General features: G+C 41.9%; 1 pseudogene; it reads right to left on the minus strand.

The window, feature by feature from the left end:
• Nucleotides 1-33: 33 nt before the first annotated feature.
• LOC129351114 (serine/threonine-protein kinase 10-like) lies at nucleotides 34-21,304 on the minus strand (annotated as a pseudogene).
• Between the last annotated feature and the right edge of the window lie 48 nt (nucleotides 21,305-21,352).

A 21,352-nucleotide genomic window follows, 5' to 3' on the forward strand; every position in this document is an offset into this window, starting at 1 on the left:
CTGCAGTGGCGCCGCAGTGGCTCCTCAGACTTCCTGTCGGCCCGTTTGGGTTAGAACCCGGTGGAGTGGACGCTGGGGATCGGGTAGAACTTTGAGATGCGGCTCTGGGTGGACGGGTTAAGGCACTCGGACTCGCCGCTCATCTTGAAGAACACTTCCTGTTCCTGCAGTTTCCTGGCGAACTCCTCCTCCAACGCCTGCAAACAAACATCAGTTAGCATGGAAACAAACAAGGTCATAGAAAGTGTTTTTTCAGACTGTATGGAGCAGAGTAGCACTGTAATGCTTGATGAGGTTTATTCTACATATACTGAGGATCATATTAAAACCCTTTGGCACCATCTAGTGGTCAGAGTTTAACACATGCCTAATTCAGTTGATCATTTTGTTGCTAAAATGTAGGGCTGAGACGATTAATAGGCTTAATCATAACTAAACTGATAATAATTTAAGGAGCAATAAATTAACTGTGAATTGGAATAAACACTCATAAAAAGCCAGAGCAATAATTAAGCCAAAGTGTATAAAAATATATACATTTTGCATCTAAGATTAAAAGAAAAAATCAGTGTAAACATGTTTTACCCAAAACTCCTCAGTGGCAGTTTTAGCTTTACCTTTACAAAAATATCCATTTATCACCGTTTGCTATGCAATTCTTAATAGTTTTATCAACAGGTGGTCCCTGCACTGTGTTGATGTCAAGTCGAGCAGAAAGAGCCGAGCTTTTCACATGTTGATGTTGTTAGTCGCAGCCCAACTAAATGTAAAGTGATCTTACTCTGAAATCCACTTGAGAAAAGAGAACATGATTTGATGTAACTAAATTAATAAAATGATTTAGTCATCTGTGCGGGCGGTTTACCTTCTTCCTGGGCCGGAGCTTCTCCCCACTCCTTCAGCTCCACGCTGTGCTCCTCGTCCAGCTCCTTCAGCTTCTGGGTCTCATGTTCGATGAGGAGGTGACACTTCTCATTCTGAAACATAAACAGCCCTTCAGCTCACTCTGCTATGAAAACCCAACTTTACCATGGCTAAAGCAGTTTTCACAGTGAAGACCTGCAGCTGCTGCAGTTCACGGATGTTGGCGTCGCATTGGAGCTGCAGGTCTCTCATCTGGTTGTCGTGTTTCTGCTGCTGGTGGAGCCGCTCGTTCTTCTGCCTCTTCTCCTCCTGAGCAGCAAACTGGGAACAGAGACAATGATGAGGCCGGCTGGATTCATTCAGAGCTTCTCTCTGACCCGAGGCGCCGTCCCACCTGCTTGACCTTGTCCCTCTCCTGCTCAGGGGTGATGAGCGCCGTGGTGATGCGGAGGCTCTTCTTGAACATGGCCATGCGCGTCTTGGCCTCGCTGCGTTGGATTTTGGGCAGCCGGGCTCGCTCCTGCGTCTGTTTGTTCTTCAGCTCCTCGATGAGACGCTGGTTGTAGCGCTGCATCTGCTCCATCTCCTGCAGGTACAAAAGCAGCTGCTGGGAAAGTTCTCAGAACCACAAGACGGATTTTACTTTGATATTTTGGAGCAGAACAGCGAGTTGCTTCAAATTTGTGAATCATTTCCATCTGCATGCTGATGAACTAACTGGCTGACTGACTGAGGAAGCCACACACTCCAGCTGATGTCCAGCAGCTCCAGCTGTGTTTTCATACCTTCTCATGTCTCTTCAGCAGCTGGTGTCTCTGCATGAAGTACTGATCTTTCAGCTGCTGTTTGAACAGCTGGTGTTTCTCCTGCAGGTGGCGCTCTTCCATTTCCCACATTGCAGCTTCTCGTGCTGCGAGCAGAAACAAGAAAAGACTACAAACATGAGGCGGACTTCTATTAAACTGTTTAAATAAGAAACGTTTGCAGACGTCTTAAGCTAATTTTATAAAGATCTCAGTTTATGACCTTTGAACCCTGTCACTTTCAGTTCAGTTAAAGCTGTTCAGAATGACCGGGCCAACCCTGCTTTTCTGAGCAGCGACTCATTCATGCTGCGTTCCAGTAACCTGGGAACGCCGAGCTGGTTGACGTCAGAACCAAAGTTCTGGTTAAGACGTTAGAATTTCAACATGGCGATGCCCATCAACATCATTTTATAATTTACTTTCCTTTGACTAACACCACTCTTAACTTGTTCAGTTTCGTGGCAGGCGCTGCATGTAGCATTGATTTAATCCGACTCTTACGTCTGTGTCTCGTGTCTCCACCACGTCTTGCTATTGTTGATTTGAGAAGCAGTCATTTTGAAACATGAAGTCGTCCTTATAATTCACACTGGGGGTATTTGGAGTCACTCCCAGTTTCTCAGTGGGAAGTCCGATTTGAGTGGGCTTTCCAGTGGATTTTTCTGACTGGTAAGTTGGAATTTTCCAGTTCAGAGTCCTGAATATAACTGGAACGCAGCATTAGAGCTGGATCAGGACTGGGGGACTCAACATGATGATCAGCTGCAGCTGATTTCATAAAGAATATGTGACTCAGAGTCACTATCTACTAATTACAGTCAACTTTATACACAAAAATTTGAAGAACCAAAAATTATTTTATTTAATTAGCTGAAAAATAGAAGAATGTCCCCCATTAGTTGGGGTTGGTCTCTGTGGAAGTGAATAAAACCATGTCAAACTGCAGATTTAAGTCTCTATGAAATGAAAGCATTTCTTCTTTAACTGATTCTGGATCACCAAGGATCCAGAATCCTTATGTTAGTGTGGGATCTATTTATTTTCTATGACTTCATCGTTAACATCAGTTCTCAGCTAGCAGTGCTATCTGGTGGTGACATATTTAACATGTAGACTTTTCCGTTAAAGCTGAACCCGGGTTCACCTCTGAGCAGCTGCTGCTTGTGGTTCAGGCAGTCTCTCTCTATGGTGGCCAGCTCATGCTTGTGCTGCTGGATTATTTTCTTCAGCGCGCTGTCCAGCTCCTGCTGCTGCTTCTGGAGGAACTCCTGTTCCTGGATTCAGAAGAACACAAATGGTTTTTGAATAAAAGTTAACATCAACGAGCAGGTCAGGCCGTCTGAGGTCAGATAAACGTGTCACTTCCAGGCTCACAGCCAAACTGTCAGCCTAAGAACGGCTTGAGCTGCTAACCAGACAGAAACACCTGCTGTTAATGAGCTCTTCACCTGTCGGCCATGTTATTTTGGGCTCAGTAACACTGAAGGAGTGTGACGTTAACACAGTCAAACGACCCAGACACTAAAAAACAGCCAGAGATGAAGAAACAGCTGATAGAAACTCTGAACCAATAGGAGTCTGTTTTATAACTTTCATCTTCATTTGTATCGCCCCTGAAGGCAACAAGCTACTGGGAAACTCAATGATCTCATCCACAACACTCTTCGGGGTAATTTATTTTTTATTTTAAATGCTTTTTTGGTAAAGCCCCTCGACACGACATTTATTGTAAATTGTAGCTGTAGAATTGAACTGAATGAACATGAGAACAAACTGCTAACATGAGGCCAAATGTTGCTTCTGCTACTAATTATAATGAAGGATTGAGGGAGGAATTAAGACAAAATCATTTGAATGTTTTTATTTTTTCTTAAATATGTATTCCAGAGTAACTTTTACTGATAAAAACAGACCAAACGTCACAGTTTCCTCTGACATGCTGAACGGCAGCGCTACTCCATGGACGATTCAAACCACTCAATCCTGACATCAGCCACTCACTGAGAACCACACTCCACTTCCCCCCCCACACCCAGACACCGAGCGCTCCGGCTGGTGGAAGTGGTTTCATCAAACAGCTTCAAACATCAGAACAAAGACGGCTCTATGATTTAATATAATGAACATTTTCTAGCGTCAGAGAGGGTTGAAACACAAAAATTCTCTTTAAGACATTTCATTGTGTCACATGCTGTGGAGAAAGTCCTGCTTCCTGTTTTCTGTGAGGCAGGCATGAACAACAGAGGGAGCTGAAATGAGGCAGAGCTGTGGACAGTTTAATATTTAACTGGACCTGGAGGGACAGAAGCTGCAGAACCACTGGAGGACAGATGAGGGCGCCGTTTGTCTCAGCGGAAACATTTTGAACTCTTGAAGGGCAGAATGTGACAGAGGAGGTGAAAGTAGTGGACTGCTGGGACTCACCTCTTTCTTGCGGTTCTTCAGCATGTTCTGGCACTTTGACAGCTCCTTGTCCTGCTCAGCTTTGATGCGCTTGGCCTCGTCTCGCAGCCGGTTGGTGTGCTCCTGCTCCAGCCTCTCGATGGTCTGCTTCTGCTGCCGCTCCAGGTTCTCCACCTCCTGGTCGTACTGACGCTTCTTACTCTGTCCAACACAAACCGCTTCGTCACTCAACCATCTTCATTCATCAGTGAGACTTTGAGACGCTGAAGCTCAGAGGGTTTGGAGGAAACATTGTGATGTTGAGAAAAAACTGTAAAATTGCGACAGGAAAGCAAAGTTTGGAGATTTTCCTTAATATGGAGGACAAACAGATTCTAAGCTAAACGTGTGTTGGTGTTTACAGCTCACTCATTGATGAGGAATTTTACTGTCCTTCGCTGTGATTGGTCAATGATGGTGACTAAATGACTTTTGTAAACGCTCACAGATTCTATTGGCTCTGACAGTTTGATGGACGCATCAATCATCTGAATCAACCAATGAGCTCCTGAGAAACTGTGTTGCTTACACAGTTTTCAGAAACTGAAAGCCATGAGGCTCAGAGACGCATCGTTTAGCGATACGTTGACTCTTCTTTTGTTGCAAGGCTCATCTGGACTTTTATCAACCTAAACCTTGTAGTTCCTGAGATGTACTCAATTTATTTTGGATTGTTGTTTTTAGAGAAGATGTTTCAAAAAGAGGCTGGGAGTTTAAGAGGTTAGTGCTGCTGTTGTGACTAAAAACCAATATTTACAGAAACATATAATATATTTTTTTCACCCTTTCAACACATTGAAAAAACACAACTACATTGGTGCAGTTAACAAATCTAAATTCTGCACTGCATCACTATCATTGTTACATGACCAAATAAATATCACATTTTCAACAGATCTTATTAACCAGGTAGAAAGATTAGATTTTATGTAATTTTCTCAGATTGTGGGCTGTTTGTTGTGAACCCAAAGGAGAAAAACATTAGCACTTTTTGCTTACATGGCAAGTCATATCATCAGTAATATTCACCAATGTAATTGAATTTTGAGGGTCTTACTTGTTTTGGTGTTGAATAACAAAAAAAAAAAAAGACAGAATGTGATTATCTCTCCTTTAATCTGCAGATGATCTCTGGTATATTTTTCTACAGCAGATCGATCTGAAAGCTCATTTCTTAAAGAGAACAACTGCTGACACAAAACACTCTGTTCTTTATTTCAGAACAAAACTCTGCCAGGTTTTTTTATTTTTCATCTTGATTAGCGACTGTCAAACAAAGTCGCCGAGCGGCTGAATAGGGGAATCCTTGTTGACGCGCCAGCTGATCAAAACGCAATCCAGGATGCATTTAGATGATTTATTTTTGTCAATATTCAAGCAAAGCAAAGTCCAAGCAGCATAAAAAACGGATCCGTACGATTAAACAGTGATTAGAGACAAAAACATACTAACTTAAGGCGGTCAGCATCACCCACTCACTAAAATCACCCAGGTGAGCAACAGCTGATCTATAATCACTAACGACACCACGTGATCCCGCCCTACGCCTGTCCACAACAATCTCATATTGATAAGATGATAAACTCAGTTTTACTGCAGCTCAGCTCTGAGTGCTGGATCCTCCAATTTCTGAGTGGACTGTCCCACTGTTCACATTAAATGGTCCAACTTTATTATTATATTTTTTTAAGAAAAACTGTTAGGAGAGAAGTTGTTTTAAATAGTCAGGAGACTTGATTGAGTGATGCTCCTTTGAGCAGCAGCTTCCACACAGAATGTGACTGAGCTGCAGTTTGCAGGGAGGCAGTGAAGTTCAGCGGTTTTTAGCTGAGATGATAATGGTGATAACAGAAACGTCTGTAGCTACGGTGACCAGGTTCAGGAAGTTCACAGCGTCATGTGAGCAGGGAAACGGCTCCCTGTGCTTATCTCTAAACAGAAACTACAGCTGCTGGAACTGATCCGGTTTGAAAACAAGGCTGAAATGTTGTGAAGATGGAGGGAAACAGACATGGCAGACTCACAGTGGTCTCTTGCTCAAAGCGTCTGTAGATCTGCTCCTTCTGCTGCTGCAGCTTGTTGCTGAGCTGCTGCTGGGCTCTCTGCTCCTCCTTCTGCAGGAGACGCAGCTCCCTCAGCTCCTGCCGCCTGCAACAGGAGAAACAGTAAAGTCAGACAAAATTCCCAGTTTAACTCATTTTCATATTATTTGCATAAAAAATGTTTGGTTTGAATGAAGTGACATGAGCACCTGAGGAATCTCATCTCCTCGTTCTTGGTGTCGTTGTCAGTGACGATCTTTGATGTTGTGACGCTCACTTCCACCCGTCCACCATGAACTTACGAGTTTTCTTCAGCGTTTTCTTCTGCCGCTTGGAGTCCTGAGGAAAACAGCAAGCAGGTTAAAAAGGAAGAGGTTTTGCTGTGGCTTTATATGTGCGTTTCTGAGGCTCACCTGTATAGAAACAGAACCGGGCTCCTTTGTTTGGACAAGAAGCTGGAAATGGACAGATTAAGGTCTACTGAGCTGTTGTCTGCAGCCGAACCCCTTCCTGAGTCAGAATCTCGCTCCTTTTCGTCTTTGGCTTTATCCGGAACCTTCTTCTCTTCAGCGTTCGTTCTGTGTTTTTTCTACAGGCTGCTCTCCGTTTTCCTTCTTCAGGACTTTCTGCTCTGGCTCAGGCAGAGTTAGAGTCACCTTGAGGTGTTTGTATCGATCTTCCTCTTCTTCCTGAGCTGGAGTGTGTTAGCTTCTGGTGCAGCAGGTGAGTTAGTCTCCTCAGGTGGCCCAGGAACCTCGGCTGTGTCCACTTCCTTTTCATCCTCCACGTCCATTCCAGCTGCTGCAGCTCCTTGGACGGCGTGTCTGGTTCGGCCTCTGACCCTGGTGAAGTAGCATCAGACACAGCCTCTGGAACGTTCTGCTCTGATGGTTTCTCTTCAGGTTCTTCGGGAACTGGAGTGTTTGGAGCTTCCTGTGGTTGCTCCTGTGTAGCAGGCGCAGCAGGTTCCTCTGTGGAGACGGTTTCCACTACATGGTTGGAGTCGGGAAGCTTGGCTGGGGAAGGAAGTGGTAAGATCGGTTCCATCTTCTCAGGGACTGATTCCAAGGGCGACAGAGGGATCTTTTCGTCCTCAGAGCTGGCGACGCTGGCAGATGGAGCCCGTTTGTGGCCCTGGAGGAACCATGCAGAAATTAGAACTGTCATATCAATGCAGAGTCAGCAGAAAGCAAAAAGTAACAGCTTCAGAACTCAAAAGAACATGCTAAGCCTGGCTAATGCATTGCTGGTCAAAACATTCTCTCCAAACAACTGGAGCTCATGCTGTCTTCAACGTTATTTAACCTCCTTTCCGCAGATTTCACCAACTGCACCATTATGAATGCACCTACACAGAAATGTGCAAACTTCGTCCAGCCAACTCGAAAAACGAACACTTACACATGACAGAAGCAAAAAGAGCTGGCTATCAAAGCTATGTTAGCAGCAAGTTAGCAGTAGCATCAAGCATCTGCATTTGCCTAACAGAAAAGTTTTGAGAAAAAAAAGAGAAAATGAGATTAAATAGTGACAAAATGTAAGACATACGTGCCAGCTTAGTTTTTAGATTGAATTTTAACCATTTTAAGAACCTTTATTTTAGACATTTGAAGAATGAGCAGATACCACGCTGTCAGATGTTACCATCTTTAACTTGTTTGAAGATTTATAAATGAGTCAGGAAAATGTGATGTAGATTTAGAAATAGACACAGAAATACCTCTGCTGCTGCAGTTTCTGGTATAGAAAGTTAAAACAGATGTGGTCTGCAGAGAAACAGTTTTGTGTAAAATCTGTGTTGGTGTGGACGGATCTTCAATGTCTGCAATTTATTATTTTGACCCATTTTCTTCTAGACTCAGTTTCTTGTTTTCAAACTGCTGAATCCTGATTGTACAATTTCACTCATAAAGAGTAAGTTTAAACGTTCATGACTTTAATGTGACGCCAGCTTGGTACTGTGTTCCAGTCAATATGGGTTTTATGTGGCCCTGAGGAGCTGCAGTCATGATAAACAATGGAGAGATCAACGCTCAAAGTGACCAAACAGGAAGGATGTTTATGCAGAAACAGAACCAGAGTAATTAGTGTTTGTAGTGGCAGCATTCTCACGTCCTGCACTTTCTTGGCTTTTGAGGATGAAAACAATGACTGGGCTCTTTCATTTTCCATCAAGCAGAAATGCCTTGCCCATAAATCATGATCTGAATAACAATGCTCTTTCTGCCATTTTCAAATCTCAACAAATGCTGAACTTGAGTCTTTTTGGACTCCTGTAGGTTTTTAATTTCTGTTTCAAACAGAAAGCATACCTCTTTACAGGGGTGGGCAATCCTGGTCCTCGAGGGCCGGTGACCTGAAACCCTTAAATATCTCCCTGGTCCAACACACTTGAATCCAATAACTGAATCACCTCCTAAATGCACTCAAGTTCTCCAGAGTCCTGCTAATGATCTCATCATTTGACTCAGGTGTGTTGAAGTAGAGAACCGTCTAGAAGCTGCAGGAGACCGGCCCTACTGTGTAGCAAGCTCACAAATGTTTATATTACCCAACCCGGATTTTGTTTGATCATAAAGAGAAGATATTTGGTGGTATTTTGAGATATAAACTGTTTGATCTCCCTGTCTTCATATTGAATATGAGACTTTAGCTGTTTCTATTATGGTCAAAAACAACAGATCTTACAGTCACCAGAGATATTTAGCATTTTCTTTTTAATACATTTAAAATACTCTTGAGTTATGAGTGCAAAATATCAAATATTAACCACTCTTTTTTTTCCACATCATAAATCTCCAGTAAATTAGACTTTAATGTAAATATCTACTCACCAGATGTGCCTCAGGTTCTTCCTCCTCTTCCTCTTTGTGTTCTTCGATCTCCTCTGTGACCTCAGCCTTCGCCTCGGCTATCAGCTCCCTCAGCGGCCGGCTGTCAGTCACAGTCGAGACGAACGAATGCTGCACACAAGACAAGACCAAAGGTTTGCTGGTAGATCAAGACCAAAGTTTTTGATTGAGAATTTAACTGGAGACGGAAACGTAAAAAAGAACTGCAGGATATGGAAACCAAACTCAAAGTCTCAGTCAATGATCAGCTGCTGGGTCAACAGCTACCAGTAAACACTCAAACAATTAGAAGAATATGAAGATGATCAAGATGTCCCAACAAAAAACCCATGACAGAAAAAAAAAACATGATGAGAAGAGACTATGATTTGCTTAAGAAAAAGTTAAAAGCAAAATGGAGCAACATTTTTGTCTGACGACCCCAAACACTAAATTCAAACCAGCGCAATGCTGAAGTGAAGCAGGTTGACATCTAGGTCTGTGCTGATAAACTGGCCCAGATTTTCTTAATTTTAAGATTTCGGTTGATATTTCCAAGTGAAACTGATCTTGTCTTTCTCTGTAAAGGTCTGAAAATCAGCCACTGTCCTCTTTTGCTCCGTTACAGAAGGTTGACAACCACATCTGCCTATGCGATGGTCTGACCATGAGTAGTTATTAGGAACCCCACTGTTGCTAACTTCATTGCTATATTTAGCAACTTTTCTGACAAAAAAAAAATCTGTATTGGCAGGGGAGGTTTTTTCAGCCAGAAACTGCAATAATTGCACCTCCAATAACTTTGACTCTGACATTTTTGCCCTGGGCTGGAAACCCAGTTCAGGGGTAGCAGAAGCTAATTGACTCCATGCAGTACAGATGTGAAGCCGTTTTTAGAAACAGCGGCTTTACGACCAAATCTCAGTGCAGTGATTCACTAGAAGGTCAAATCATCAAGCAGTAAATATTTCACTCTGAGCATCTGCAAAGAGAAATTCATACGCCACTATTACTAATATTTTTTCTTTACTTTCCGTAAATTAATAACAAATCTGATGATTTCTATTTCAACCTTCTGATTCGTGAGCATGTAAATAAAAACTACTATTCTATTTTCAGCTTCATTTACTTTCAAGTTGAAAGCTGTTCAAGCTGAAAGCTGTTCGAGCAGAGGCGTGACTCTCCTCTGTTAACTGATCCCAGTTAGAGACACAAACTTCTCAAAGTTTAAGACTCTTTGATAACACCTCAAACACATTATGCAAGACCAGCTGAGTGTTCAACACTAACCTTAACCATCATCTTCCGACACAGCAAAAGCATTTCAGTCCATCAGCAACATTTAAACAGTCTCACCTTCTTCGGTTTAGAAATCTGCTGCATGTATTCTATGGCAGGCCTGATGATGTGAATCTTCTTAGATATCAGAACCTTCATTGGCGGCAGACTCCTGTTTTGTATTTTTAAGCCCATTGCGTCGTCTGTTGCAGTACTATTGTTTTCCCGGTGTGTATGAAGTAAAATGCGTCCGGCTGGCCTGCCTGTCTGCCCACTGAGTGAATGAGTAGCTTGGTTTAGCACCTTAAACCCCATGGAAAAAGCAAAGCCTGCTCTGCTGACGTCAGCGCCAGCAGAGGGATGAGTGTCAGTCCTACTGGGACAGACGGCTCAGAGCGGTCAGGGCAGCTCAACAGATGTCGCACTGGGTTCTGATAGCAGGTGATGCATGGATGGAGGTGGGGGAGGAAGTGGCTTAGAAGTGTTCAGGTGTTGGGGATAATCACACATTGAGAGATTTAGTTTTGGACAGACGGTACCTGAAGAAGCTGCGCTGCGGTCCATCTGCTGTCCAGGTTCTTGTCCAGGCAACGTTTCAGGAAGTCGCTGAACTCTGGAGACCTGAGCAGAAAAAACCCAAACATTCAGTCAGCCGTTCACTCAGCCCTCAAACAGAAACACGGCAACTCACCAGCGCGACGGCTGCATCAGTGTGGGCGGGTCGGACTTTGCGATCTTCAGTAGGACTCTCATGGGGTTCATCTCGTGTTGGGGGGCTCGACCTGCGCCAGCTCGATTAAGGTGACTCCCAGGGACCAGATCGGCCTTGTAGTCGTATGGACGGTCCTTGGAGGTCTCACACATCACCACCTCGGGGGCCATCCTGAAAACATTCATCCAACCTTCAGCTTTCAAGTTTTAACAAATTAAAATGTGTGCTGGGCTTTTTTCTTTACTTACGTGAGGATAACTAGTTTATTCCCATGTATAAATGAAGATATTTACAAGAAAACAACTATAGTGAATTATTCTTCTTAGTCCTATAATGTGCTATATTGATTATTTTGGTTTTCCATTTGAAGTGAATGAATATTTTATATTATAGTATAACTCATTAGTTTTGACCCATAGCCTCCATTTTGTAATTTTTTATTTTTGTGGTTACTTTTATTTTTTATTTGCTATGTGATCTATGTGTGCTGCAAATTATTAGTCGTTTATGTTGAAGGTCTTTCTTCCTTTTATTTGGATCTCTATTAGTTTTAGTTCTCCGCTTCTACTGTAACTGAGGTCCAATCTAACCTTGTGGATTCACTGAGGTAGTCAGGATAGTAATGTATGGGGTATCCTACTCTACAGTTAATAGGATAGAGGAGAATATTTATTGTCATTCTAACAACAAAACATTATACAACAAAATGTAGGTGCGATTCTACAGATAAAAACAATTATAAATAATTACTTATATAGCATTTTCCCTTGATAAAGAGCTAACTGAAAACTGACCCAATTAACCACTTCGCAGCTGATAGATAAAAACTGGTTCTAATCTTTAAGGGACATCCATTCCTTGTAGAGCTGCTTCTGTCTTCTTGGCACCAAGTCAAGTCTGTTTCCAGTTGGACTCGGTCAGGGCTGCTCTCTGACCACGAGTCCTGTTTATGATGTTCATGGATATGATGGAGGTGGTAGAAAGGAGGGAGTCTGTGTTATGTCACTGAGAATCTCAGGTTCAGCCCAAGATCCCGTGAGATGTGGGTAGGCTCCTATCAAGCCTCTCCTCAGCGGACATGTCACCTGCTCTCAGAGTGGAGGAGTTTAGTCATGAGCAGCGTCAGGAAAACATGCATCAACGTTTGGAGCAGAATAACTGTGATTCTGCAGCCCTGTAAACATCTTGGAAGAACTGGAAAGTCATGAAGAGATGAGGAGCTGTCCAGCTGTGGTCAGCGTTCTATTTGATAATTGTTTTTTTTGGCCTAACTGGTATGAAACTCTGAAAGCTGCTCAGAGTTGATGGGAAGATGAAACTAAATACATAACAGACATGGCAGAGAACCTGCTGGAGGCTGCAAATAATTTGTAGCTATAACTGGACAAAGAATTGACTCAAGCAGGCACAGAAAACTTATTACATCTATATTGCAAAACAAAAATACATTTATAAAAACCCTAAAACGTTGTATGATTTTTCTTCCTCACAACTATGGACAACTTTCAATCACATAGAAGCCTAATGGAATACTCTGAAGTTCATGAAAAAGCTCATAAATGTGTTTGTGCAGTTCTGTATTTTCTGGGAAGTTTATAATTATAAATGTTGCATTAAAATAGAGGAATTATTCCTCCACTTACCAGTAAGGCGTTCCAATGAAAGAATCTCTCCGCTGAAGCGTCTTTGTGTTTTTGGCCGACACACCAAAATCAGCTGAAAGCCACAAAACCCACAAATGAGTCAGAATAACTGAATCAGGAGACTTTGGGTCATGTGAAAGCAACAGTCTGATTTTTCTGCAGGCAGATACCGGGACACCTCTGAGTGTGTTATGTCATTGGACAAAATCTCTGCTGTGTATTATTTCACCATGAGTCATGCCACTCTGAATAAACCTGCATTACTGCAACTTCTGTGGTCAGCAGCACATTCTTATTATTACATAGTATGAATTTTAGATTTCTCTTTGGTTGATTCGTTATTTATTTGGTAAGAGTCTGTCAGTATTTCTTATCCTGGTAATATTTGCTCAGTCTGCTTTGATGAAGTAGATTTTCTAGATTCTGACAGAGCCATGAAAAAGTTGATTCTTTTAACTCAGTATTTAAAGAATCAATTATCATCTATTATTACTGACAGAAAGTCTTCAGTTTGTATGCAAAGAGCACTAAGCTGGACAGGCCAACATTCTTTCTTCTATTTAGTCCAGATGCTTGAAATGAACCACCAGAAAGGCGTCACATGTACATACAATGGGTCTGAATTACCAAGGCTAAAATAATGAGTTAAAAACACTTAGGTGAAATTACCTAACACTTTGTTTTAAAAATGAAATAATTAAGTGATCATTTGAGGAAAACATCACAACATCATTCCAGGTATCTGAAATGGTAAATATTTGCAGTATCTGTTGGCGGAGGTTGGATTCACGTGAAGAACAGAGCCTTTGTTGAGAACATGGGACGTCATGGCGCTGTCACCAGCTGGCTCTTACCCAGCTTCACGTCTCCGTCCAGAGTGAGGAGGATGTTGCCGGCCTTCAAGTCTCTGTGGATGATTTTGTTTTCGTGGAGGTAGACGAGAGCCTGCAGGGTCTGCTTACACACCACCCGGATCTGCGGCTCGGTCAGGGGTCTCTCCAGTTCTGCACAGAAGAGGGACGGTTGCCATGAGCATATGCTTTAAATCAGCTCAGCATGGCACGCTGATGTAGCCTAATTATAGGTGGCGATACGGCCTGAGCCACAATTAAAATCTTGCAGAAAGCAAGGAAGAAAGCGACCATGTGGGTGGTCCGCTGAGGCCCTTTTTCACTTTCGCTGCCGGTTTGAGCCGTTTCCCTGTTGGTGAAACAACCTGTGATGAAAAGTGGAACTGCTGACTCACCGAGCATGACGGCATCCACTGCCCCTCCTGCACAGAACTCTATGAGGATCTGCCAACGACAGGAGAAAACACAGGACCAGCTTTAGCTTCCGAACATGTACTTTACTTCAATTAAAACACACATGAAGCTCATTGAAGATTTGACATTTCACCTACTTTAGCAGCTTTTTGTGTACCAGAATATTAATTCTGCAAGTGACCTCTCCAGTTTTTCAGAATGGTTGTTGAAGTTGTTTCTTACATGTGAAAGATTTTACTTTGCAAATTTTTTGTCAGAAAGAAAATAAATAATTATTTAAATTCAAACCAAAAGTATTCTAATTATCCTAAAGTTAAATTAAACTCATGTCATCGAAGATCCTTCAAAAGGACTGTTTGGGCAGCAACAACAGTTGGGTAATGTATCTGTTATGAACGTGTTATAAAATGTAATATTTAGCCAGTTGGACTGAGTCTCAGTTTGGACATGAATGATGTCCAACAGCCAGAGTGGTGGAAATACAGATGAGAAAAAGAGGAAAGACGACAATAGGCAGATATGGAAACTGATATAATCACAATATCTACCAGTATCATCAGTGCAAGATCTTTGAATACTGTGCAGCCCTTACCGTAACAATAACTCTCAAATACAGACAACAATACCTGCAACATTCACAAGAAGAGCTAAGATCAGTGCTGATTAATTATTTACAGGTCAGGAATTGCAGATTTTTTCCCCAATACTGTGCAGCTCTGATTGAAACTGCAGGATTGTAGGCTTCAGAGTATCACTTGGAAAAATGAGCTTCAATGACTCAGAAAGCAGCTGAACCATAAGACAGAAACTGTTCCTGGTTTCAAACAGAAATATTAACTTTTTCCTAGAACCTTCTGGAGCTAAAAATACAAAAACAAACAAACTAATAACTTGGCTGAAACAATGTGGGAACGAACCACCCCCAGCATTCATGAATGAAACGGTCTTACAGGCATTCAGAGGCTTCAGTGTGGCGGCTGACGTAAGAGGATTGAGGCTTTCCACACTGCCAGACCTCAGGCCTTCTGCTGCTGATAGGATTACAGTTTGTATGAACGGAGAGCCTTCTGCAGCATCTGGAGTCTCTACTGAGCAGCATAACATTCACACAGCCTCCAGCCCACAATGAGATTGAGAAATATTGGCCGAGTGTTACTATCTGAATGAAAGAGAAGTTACACTTCTGCAAAATTTGAAACCTTTTGTGGTTTACACGTCTGCCGCAGCATTTGATATGGTCAGCCAGCTTTTAAATAGAAAGTGACAAACCCCAACGACAACAAGGAAAAGCTGCAGTGGAATTCCTGAGCTCACTTGAGATTTTCAGGACCGCTCCACTTCCAACAACAAAGCCGCTCCAGGCCACACGCTGCCCCCGTCTTAGAGCGCTCCTGGCTGCTTCTGCTGTTCCTCTGTTGTTTTAGAGGCTCTGTGTGGCACAATGGCCGCCAGAGGCTTTTCAGTGTGACAGCATGAACAGAGGAACCACAGGCCAGGGCTGCAGCTTCCTCCCCATTTGTTTATTTGACACATTCACACTGAACTCCATTTAGAACTGTGCATCACTTGTTTTCCAAGCCATTCATGTGACACAAAGAGGGCGAATGTGGTTGAAGGTGATTTCACCTGAAATGTTGTGGCGAAAAGCAGCGACTGGGATGACAGAGATGTAGCAGTGAGGAAACGCAGCGCAGTAACAGCCGTGAAGCGGCCGCCTCTGGGATTTTCACAGAATAAAGTCTTTCATCAGGAGAAGGAAACGTCCTACAGTCTGTCTCCTCTTTGCATGAACAGGTGCAACATGAGGAAGAAAAGGAGAAAACTCTACCTCCATCAGAATGAGCTTATTGTTTGGAGGACAATGGGGAGGAAAAGGGCAGAGCGCTCAACACAGCACCGAAATGAAACACCAGCTGATCATGAGAGTTAACAACGTTCAGAATGCCTTTTCAGATGTTTGTGTGCTGACGCACACGAGCGCCATGGTGATGTTTCTGTGTCATCTCCTGTTCAGTATATCTGCCCTTTGACCCTTCACACTCAGATTATTTGCATGATAGGAAAAAGAAAGCTCTGAGTTACTGCAGCCAAGTCAGCTAACCTCTCAGGCTGGATATTAACATAAACTTTAAGAGATGCAAGTTAAACAGACATGAAATGAATCAAACTCATGTTTTAAAGGAACGAGTAAGAAAATGAAAAACAATAGTCTCATGTTCGGAGCAAACAGATTATGAACTGGTATGATGATTAACAGCTCCCAAAGCTGCTTGTTGCTTCAGCTCATGTGAACTTTAACCACATTTTATCCAACAATGCAGCAGTAAAAGAAGGAATTTTGCAATAATTTTTTTTCATCCAATGATGCAACGTAAAGGCAGAGAGAAGGGATGAATGTTTGTGCAACACAAACTATCCAATTATTCATTTGACATATAAATGACAATTAATTTAACTGGAAAAAGCTGTGAAGATACTGAACTGATTCTCTTCCACCCAAATGAACCAATAAGTAATTAAGTTTGAAGCAGATATGTCTGTGCAGACAGAGCCCAGAGCCTCGCTGCTAGCTACTCCTCCACTGTTCAGCTCTGAACGGATCCACAGAGGAACATGAAGCTGCTGCTTCCCTCCTCTTGATGCACATTGCTGGACAGCTGGCTGAAAGAAGCTTCCTCGACCTTTCCTTCACACATAGAAAAAAGAATTCCAGCTTTTCTGGAAATGAGACAGTTATAACTTGAAACTAGGAGAGCCAAAGCTATGCCTTTCATCCAGGAAGGAAAAACTCTGGTTGGGAGTTTAAACTGGTAGTTGGTGGTTCAGTGACATGCTCACCACCAGCACATTTAGCTCTGTCACAAACAAAGACGACCTACAATGAAAATAGAGCAGCGTCTGAAATGTTCTGCATAAACGGGGCCGTTTGATGGCTTCCATGTCTGCTCCCACAGCAGTCTCCTTTTCCTCATCCTCCTCTTTGTCTTTCAGATTCATAATAAAAACAGTGACATCCCAAAACTGTTGTCGTTTTTTTTTATTTTGTTCTCTGTTTGACCTTTCTGACAGTTTTTACACAGTCCACCATCTTCTAAATATGTATTCTCCAAACACCTTTATGCTTCTTTGGAGATTGAAACCTTTTCTCCAGCAAGCCTTGCTGATTAGTGGTTTTCTTATGGCAGTTCAGTCCCAACTCCTCGACTTCCCTTCATATTGTGCCCTGACTGTCACTATTACACTATTCTAAGTTCTACTGTTATCCTTCTTTCATTTCATAAAGCTACAACTTTCTTGCTATATTTAACAACATTTCAGACAAAAACATTGGTATCAGCCAAAATCAATTAATTTAACTGGAAAAAGCTGTGAAGATACAGAGAAGTAATCAGTAATGCTACTTTACCGATTTTTCAAAAATCGGTAATCACCGATTAGACAGAAAACTGCAATTGGTGCATGCCTGTTTAAAGCCATTTTAATATTTCTGAATTCCTTTTTAAGCAAGGGGTTATGGTTCTACTCTTTCCCTCCAGCTTGGACAGTTCTCAACCCGGTTTGAGTCGTTTCTGCCTCCGCTTGATGGCAGTGATCCAACTCTTCTTAAACAGATTGACATCTTTTCCTCAGCCACAGGGTGTGTCTTTCTACATGCTTGTGTAAGAAATGAGAAGCTACTCATTGCGTCATGTTAAAGAACTCGTTGCAGCTGAAAGATAATTTCCTGCAGTAATTATTATTATAGGAGGCTTGGGTCTCTTTGCTTAGGTAAATCCAGGTGGCAACGTTTTTGGCCAGCCAGCAAAGTTCCCTTTCCTGCAGCAGAATGCTTTCATTTGGCCATGAGCATGTTGACAACAAACCAAATCCTAGTAATGCAGCTTGTCAGATTTTTTACTTTTCTAACAAACTTGAGGTGAAATAACATCTTTCTTCTTTGGATGAAAGAAGCATTACTCATATTTACTTTACAAATCCTTCACTCAAAAAGCCAAACTAATCTTTTTGGAGTATTTTCCTTCCCATTGCTGAGGTTTTGGATAAGAGGAAATGGTGCTGAACCAGATACTCACCCACAGCTTGCTCTCGTAGTAGAAAGCGTCCAGCAGTTTGACGATGTTCTGATGATCGCAGGAGGCCAGGATGTCGATCTCCACCATGTAGTCCTCCAGCTCCTCCTCTGTCTTCGTATCGATGACTTTGGCAGCGGCGAGGACGCCCGTCTGCTTGTTCTGAGCCTAGGGGTAAAAACGCACCAATTCAATCATTCTTCATATCTTCATACAAGCTTCAAACAAGTTATCCAGAAAACACACAGATGCCAGAACCATCTGAGCCAGTAAGACTGAAACAACAGGGTTAAATCCCTCACTATGCGTGGTGTTGAAGTGGAAATTCCTTCGGACTGTTTTGGCTCCTTCGCAGACAGGATGTACTCAATGAATTTGCCGCTGCGATATGGGATGCAGCCACTTCCTGCTGATTCACAGCTCCACAGTGAGCTATGAACAGCATTTAAAACTTAATAAACTCCCATCGCTTCTGCAGCTTACAGTGTGAGCTTCACTGTGAAGCAGACAGAGGCATGGAGTTAGAACGGCAGAGTTGAATATTTCTGGATAATTATATAATCTGCAGGCTCCTCTCATCTGACTGCAGCTGGAAATATGAGCCATCATATTGCCATGTTCTCCAAATATTGCACTGCTCTAACTTTAAATGCCTCTTTACTGTCCTTTGGAAAGACTTTTTATTAAAAATTACATAAATGAATATTGTAATTAATTAATTATTAAAACTTACTCCAAATAAATAAAAAAATTATGAATATTAAAAACTTATATTTTTTTATTGTGGATGTTATTTTAGCAGTTTTATTTATTTGTTTAATAATGCTACTTTGCAGTCTGAGGATCTTTTATTCCATATTCTCACATTCTTAAATGGGCCAGGTTTGGCCACAAAATGAAACACTGTTACACATTTAAATAATAATTAAATAATAAATGCTTAAATAAGTACAACTTTTTGACAAGCTTGTATAATCTATTTAAACCATATCTGTCACTGAACTCATTATTTTATGCCACTTTTATAACAAGACAAAACAGCTACCTGAATAAATCACATCTAAATCACATCTAAACATATAATCAAGAAAATCATGTGAATCTTATAATTCCATCGTTTTTTTAAGAATACAAAAGGTTATTAAGTCTTGAATGTTAAATGCTGTCACTGAAGAATGTCCAACTGCTTAAAAGCATTGCAATAAAAGCATTGCACCAATCTCGTGAAAAATAGATCTGGGATATCAGCCAAAACCACCAAGTTCCACTTTCTACTGGATAACAAAAACCAGAAGATGTTTTTATAAACATCTGAGGTAATAGGATATTTTGCAAGTGTTATGAACTTGTATTTTTCACGCTGATGTAATATTTAGCCACTTTGGCAGAGTTTCACAGCAGCCGGTTCTCACACCGAACACAAATGGATTCGCCTGAAATGTTAAAAGTCGCAGAGAGACGAAGTAAGAGAGGAAACAAGAAAACTGGCATTGATTGCAAGATTTTTTAATGTCACGCTACACAATCGAGTTCAGTTTAGGATTCAAAAAATGCTTTCTATTTAAGGAAACCCAGTAGGTTGCAGCATTCACTTCTCCTGAACAAGTCATGAAAATAGACAAGAACTTGATTTGTGTCTTTGCAGCAAACCCTCATGCAGAGCATACATGTTGCGACAGTAGAGAGGAAAACTCTCCTGTAACAGGAAGAAATTTCCAGCAGAACCAGAGCCTGGCTCAGCGTGAACAGCCATCCACCTTAACTGACCGGAGGGTGGAGAAGACAATGATGGTCATCAAAACTAACAAATACAAATCTCTTCATTTTCTAGTTTAGATGTTTCTAGTGTATTGGCTTCTGTGCATATTCTTCATTCAGAAAATGAATGGATGTCATATTCTGCTTGTTTCCCTCAAAGTAGTTCCATAATTTCGAGCATGACGCCACCCTCAGTCTGAGTTTACTTGAGGAACATACCTCATTCTGACCGCAGAGTAATTGGATTTTCTTTGTGGAGTTGATGATATGTTGCCCTGATAGGCTAAATGTTAGCACTGAGCTCATCATGAGTCTGCCCAGTGATTATTTTCAGTGCAAGTAGCAGATGATGCAGGAAGAAAATGGCATAAATTAAACCTTTTGTTGATATTTGATACTAGATCAACAGTTTACCCTGGTACTTAGTTTATCCTGGTACTTAGATAATAAAGTGGAACAAATAAAGAAATACAAACGGATATACTCAAAAAACCTCATCGTTTGGCTCAAGCCTTCTGCAATGCCTCTAGAGACGTGTGTGCTTATGTGGGCAGTCATTTTAGTTTGATTAAATTATTTCTCTAAAATGACCAAAATAGAACCATGATGAGTTCTACCTGGGTTTGACTGAATTCACAGAAAAGTTTTGTTAGCAGCTTTAAATTATAAAATAAAGGTGGGCATTTTAAAATAAAAACATTTTCATCAAAGAAAAGTGCAGGAGTCGAGGGGAAACCAACCTTGAAAACTTTGCCGAAGGCTCCATCTCCCAGTTCTCCCACTATTTCCCAAACCTCCTCCGGGTTTTCATCCCTGCGCACATGTTCGTACTGCTTCTTCTTCTTCTCCACTCCGAGTTTAAATATCTTACGGAAATTAAAAAACGACATAATGTCTCCTGCTTGAAAGTTCATGAAGGAGTAAGACAGAATTGCAGGTTTACAGCAGGTTAATGTTGTCCCATTGGGAGTACAGCAGCAGCCTTCTTACAGTCCAGATCCAGACCTTAGCTTAGCCTTTGACACCAGTCTGCCCAGTCTGACCAGCGGCTAGTCCACTCATAATAGAAGCACTTTGTACACATACAATAATAACCACTAAAATCTCAACTGTTTTGCAGCAAGTAAAACGTGTCTGATCTTTTCTTCTTCTTTTTTAAAGAAGTAACTGTTTCGGGAATCTCGTCGTTGTTCCAACTGGCCCGACAACAGTCTGTCCGTGGGTTCCTTTCTTCAATAAAAAACACACAAAAGACAACAAAAAACAAGTACAGTTCAAATCCTCACGCTGTTCCCGACAAAGTCCCTCCCTACAGTCCAAAAGGACACCAATGAACGCAGTTTATCCGAGGTTTAGTGTTCGTAAAAACGGTTGAAACGGTCATCTTTTCCGGAGCGGGTCGGGCTGCTCGGTGCCTCGTAGCGGATTTAATGACCGAGCGCGTTCACGCACACCACGGCGCGTGCCCGCGTTTCTTTTCTTCTTGAGCTGTGACAGTTACTGGTTAACGGTTGGTGAATGAGGGTGCTAACCTAGCTTTCTGCTGCCCTCATCTGACCGGGGTAACCAACAGAGACACAACAGCTGCTTAAACTGCTCCCCCTGCCGCCTTCTCAACTAAAGCGACGATCTGCAGGCGCT

Source organism: Poeciliopsis prolifica, unplaced genomic scaffold (genome assembly GCF_027474105.1).
Source record: "Poeciliopsis prolifica strain line A6 unplaced genomic scaffold, Auburn_PproV2 SCAFFOLD064, whole genome shotgun sequence".
Lineage (NCBI taxonomy): Eukaryota > Metazoa > Chordata > Actinopteri > Cyprinodontiformes > Poeciliidae > Poeciliopsis > Poeciliopsis prolifica.